At 38.7% G+C, this 4,939-nt stretch overlaps 2 long non-coding RNA genes across 2 annotated transcripts; one reads left to right on the top strand and one right to left on the bottom strand.

Annotated features, from left to right (window-relative positions):
• The first annotated feature begins 819 nt into the window (after nucleotides 1-819).
• Nucleotides 820-3,025, top strand: LOC139434288 (uncharacterized). The gene is made up of 3 exons (XR_011643646.1): nucleotides 820-1,135; nucleotides 2,121-2,230; nucleotides 2,771-3,025. It is a non-coding gene; the product is annotated as an uncharacterized lncRNA (long non-coding RNA).
• Nucleotides 2,583-4,653, bottom strand: LOC139434287 (uncharacterized). The gene is made up of 3 exons (XR_011643645.1): nucleotides 4,560-4,653; nucleotides 3,465-3,556; nucleotides 2,583-3,124 (listed from the first exon to the last, which is right to left on the bottom strand). It is a non-coding gene; the product is annotated as an uncharacterized lncRNA (long non-coding RNA).
• Between the last annotated feature and the right edge of the window lie 286 nt (nucleotides 4,654-4,939).

Here is a 4,939-nt window from a genome sequence, read left to right as displayed (position 1 = left end):
TATAATACATTAACCGTGCCAAGTAGTGAATGAGTCCTTACGCCAAGTGAAGGAGTTCAAGTATCTCGGGGTCTTGTTCTCGAGTGAGGGAACAATGAAGCGTGAGATGGGCCGGAGAATCGGAGCAGCGGGAGCGGTACTGCAGTCGCTTCACCGTTGTGACGAACAGAGAGCTGAGCCAGAAGGCAAAGCTCTCTGTCTACCGGGCCATGTTCGTTCCTACCCTCATCTATGGTCATGAAGGATGGGTCATGACTGAAAGAACGAGATCGCGGATACAAGCGGCCGAGATGGGTTTCCTCTGCCGGGTGGCTGGTGTCTATGAAGGGCCGTGTAGGCCAAAATTCAAACTCACCTCACACACACACTACTGAAAACATTTGGCCTTGCACACACACTACTGAAATCCTCTCACATTCACTACTGAACACCTCACACACACACTACTGAAAATTAAGCCTCACACACACACTACTGAAATCCTCTCACATTCACTACTGAACACCTCACACACACACTACTGAAAACATCTGGCCTTGCACACACACTACTGAAATCCTCTCACATTCACTACTGAACACCTCACACACACACTACTGAAAACATCTGGCCTTGCACACACACTACTGAAATCCTCTCACATTCACTACTGAACACCTCACCACACACTACTGAAAACTGGCCTCACACACACTACTGAAATCCTCTCACATTCACACTGAACACCTCACACACACACACTACTGAAAATTAAGCCTCACACACACACTACTGAAATCATCTCACGTTCACTACTGAACACCTCACACACACAATACTGAAAATTAACCTCACACACACACTCCTGAAAAACATTTTACTGAAAGGTTCTCAGTAGGGAATGTGCATGTGTTTCACCTATGTGTGTGTGAGGGGATTCTTGCTGTAACGGAAGTCATTCTAATGTAACGGATGTCATTCTAATGTAACGGAAGTCAGTGGTCTCTTTGCTAGCCCCGTTAGCTTCATTAGCTCCAGGCTGCTACTCCGAAGTGTTTGTTGTGTTGATGCCTGGTGGAGTATTCTTCATTGAAATATCGCACTTATCGTATGGCTCTGCGGTTCAAACAGACCGTCCATGAATGCAGTTTATTCGGTAAGTACAATTCAAGCACTTTATTTCTTACTTGTCTTTTTATTCAGCTAACAAGCGAGACGAAGCTACATCTGTGCTAACGATGCTATCCGTAGCATACAAGTTAAAACATAATGGAGAAGTGTAACACATTAAGAAGGATTATACTGTAAAACATAAGGCTTCTCGGTGAAGTTGGTAAAATAAGGTCATGCTTGTACATTAGTAAGTTTGCTAGTTAGGTAACTGTATGCATTGTTATTGTTAATTTAAATGCTCGACGATGCAGACAGCTAGCGTCACATTAGTGTTGAAGAGCAGAGTACTGTATGAGATTAACCTCACTATAAGATCTGTGTATCTGAAAAATATGAATCTCACATTTCCAGTTGGTTCCAGAAATAACGTTGACGTAGATATTGCAATATGGTTTGAAACTAGCTGGAAATAAGGTCTGTGGTTGAGACGCATTTAAGAGACGGGTCACGTTTTGTTCAGCCGGATAATATCCACATGTCTACCCTACTTTTATAATTTTCAAATCATAAATCTAGTTGCCAGAAGCAAAATGCTAACGGTATGCTTAAAGGAACTGCAGCTGCTTCAACGTCACGCCGATTTAAGATCCATATTCAAACATACAGATTATAAATGGTACAAGTTGAAGCGTTTGTTTGAACAGTTTGCAGGAACTTGCTTTCAAGCAGAACTTGAAAATGTACATAAATAGCTGTTAATAATGCTAACTAGCGAGCTAGCTGTGTAGATCTGCTGCACTATTTACTACAGCCCGGCTGTCCGCAGCCGACTTTATAACAGTATTAAGTGAAAACCATTCAAAATATTTTATAGAATAAATCCGTTATCCAAATCCCATAAAAACACAAGACAACCAGCAATTAGACAATACCCTGTGTCGTATTTTTGTCGGATGAATGCAAGCTGATATTGTCACTTTTTAAAAAACCTAAATAAGGGTTGTTCCCTCTTGTTTTCTCTTTGTTAGGATAATACTACAGAAAATGGGCTCCGCGGAAGGTGACACCCTTGCAAACCAAAAAAGAGAAATACAAGTATTTGTATTCCCCCCGGTCTGCACGTTTTACGTTGCTTAAGGTAAGTGAACATGAAACTATTCAGCATAACTTTCAATAATAATCTACGGTATTTATTGAGTTTTGGGATATTACTTGCATACAAATCTATACATGCCTTAAGGTTTCTAAAACATACAATATGTGGTAAATTCAACAGTGGACCCAGCAAAGATTCACATTTTTGCACGATTTGTTATTGATTTGTTGCTGTTACTTAATTATACTTTTAATAAATTCAAGTCAAGCTTAGTTACATGTGATGGTAGCTATATGCTCTTACCTGTGTGCCTCCTCCGCAACCAGACTGTATTCAAACTCTTAAGTACCAGTTCTATCTACTTTAAACAATTAAAAAGACACAATCAACTACATTTATTGATATACCAATCTTTATTTTTGGGGCCTCTTCTTCTTTTAAATTAAACTTTCAGACATGAGATATTGAAATACAGTAATAGTTTTGTCTATTTAAAAAAGAATGAGCCATTCCTTACAGTTAACTTCATATTTCTTATTGTCTAAAGCATTTATGACACACATTTCCCCCTCATATTCACAGTGTGGATCAATTGAGACAGCGTGCAGAGACTTTGGGAGAAACCTCAGCGTGACGGATGTCCTGTCTGTGGGTTTGGCTGGAGAAGGTGGAGAGGTCTTTCTCTGGGATGAGGACGTGGCCTGATGGAGGAGGACCAGGTCTGATGAAGAAACCACCTAACTGCATCTGTGAGCCCATACTGGGCTCAGCTGCCACAAACAAATGATGGTCCTGTTTGACTTTGTGTTCACAATAAAAGTGTAGTTTCTTAGTGAATGTCCTGTATTGGTCTTTAATCTGAAATCAGCTTTTCATTTTCTTCTTGCCCCTCTGAGAAAACGGTGAGGCAGTTGTGTCCTTCAGGTATGTCCTTTCCTAACAGAAATGACAAGAAACATATGACATTATTGCAGAGCAAGTGTGTTATTTATGAAACGTTTGTTTATTTAGCGGCTGTAGAAATAATGTGTTTTTTTAATTCATCACTTTGTACTACAAAGATAATCAGATTATGAATGAACAGTCTGCAACATTAAAATATCTTATTAAATAATATTCAACTTTTACCACGTCTTTTACAGACAATATGTAGAGACAAATGGTAGCAATTCTCACAATGTAAAATAATAATTGCCTTAAATACATTGAAATGTGAAAGCTGATTATAGTTGTTACTTTATCTATTTAAACCAGAACGTTTCTCGATTCCTTGTACCTTTGAGTCCATGCTGAAGTTCACTGATGTTAGGAATAGGTCTGTCTCTCGTGGTCAGCATCCTCTGGTCTGTCTGCCGCATCACCTGGAAACTTTAAACAAACAGATATATATGTAAAGTAACAATGTGTTGGTCACAGACTTTTTTACATGCAAATGTCATGTGATAATCTTTTTGTTATCCTTAAAGAAAGTGCTGGATATCAAAGCCCTTACTGTATCTTATCAGTTGGATTGTGTATTATTGTATAGTTGTGGTCCTTTTTATTTTAGAATCGTTTTTCATGAGACAGTCAATTTAAATATTTGTCCTATGCCATATTCACATTCATTTGTAACACACACGTAAGGGTAAAAGACAAACATCTTCAACACATGTAATGCAATGAATAAGCTTCATTGTCACAGAAGCACACATAACGTCATATCTAATATTTAAACAAATCATTTCCTTGTCCCTAAAGCATTGACTGAGCTATTTTTCGTCCTCAAATGCAGGCATTAAGTTACATGTTCATGTTCTGCTGCCACAATAAGTCGGTTTCTCCAGTGTAATGATAATAAAATGCTAAGTAAGTATTGGTAATAATATTAATAAAAACAACAACGTTTGGGTTCGTTCGTTTAATATGATGAACGTTAACCAGTAAGCTTCAATAATCAACTCCAGCTCAACAAACCATATTGCAATATCTACGTTAACGTTATTTCTGGAACCAACTGGAAATGTGAGATTCATATTTTTCAGATACACAGATCTTATAGTGAGGTTAATCTCATACAGTACTCTGCTCTTCAACACTAATGTGACGCTAGCTGTCTGCATCGTCGAGCATAGCTATTTTAAATTAACAATAACAATGCATACAGTTACCTAACTAGCAAACTAACTAATGTACAAGCATGACCTTATTTTACCAACCTCACCGAGAAGCCTTATGTTTTACAGTATAATCCTTCTTAATGTGTTACACTTCTCCATTATGTTTTAACTTGTATGCTACGGATAGCATCGTTAGCACAGATGTAGCTTCGTCTCGCTTGTTAGCTGAATAAAAAGACAAGTAAGAAATAAAGTGCTTGAATTGTACTTACCGAATAAACTGCATTCATGGACGGTCTGTTTGAACCGCAGAGCCATACGATAAGTGCGATATTTCAATGAAGAATACTCCACCAGGCATCAACACAACAACACTTCGGAGTAGCAGCCTGGAGCTAATGAAGCTAACGGGGCTAGCAAAGAGACCACTGACTTCCGTTACATTAGAATGACATCCGTTACATTAGAATGACTTCCGTTACAGCAAGAATCCCCTCACACACACATAGGTGAAACACATGCACATTCCCTACTGAGAACCTTTCAGTAAAATGTTTTTCAGGAGTGTGTGTGTGAGGTTAATTTTCAGTATTGTGTGTGTGAGTGTTCAGTAGTGAACGTGAGATGATTTCAGTAGTGTGTGTGTGAGGCT

Source organism: Pseudochaenichthys georgianus, chromosome 8, assembly GCF_902827115.2.
Source record: "Pseudochaenichthys georgianus chromosome 8, fPseGeo1.2, whole genome shotgun sequence".
Taxonomy (NCBI): Eukaryota; Metazoa; Chordata; class Actinopteri; order Perciformes; family Channichthyidae; genus Pseudochaenichthys; species Pseudochaenichthys georgianus.
This window is presented reverse-complemented; position numbering and strand designations above follow the sequence as displayed.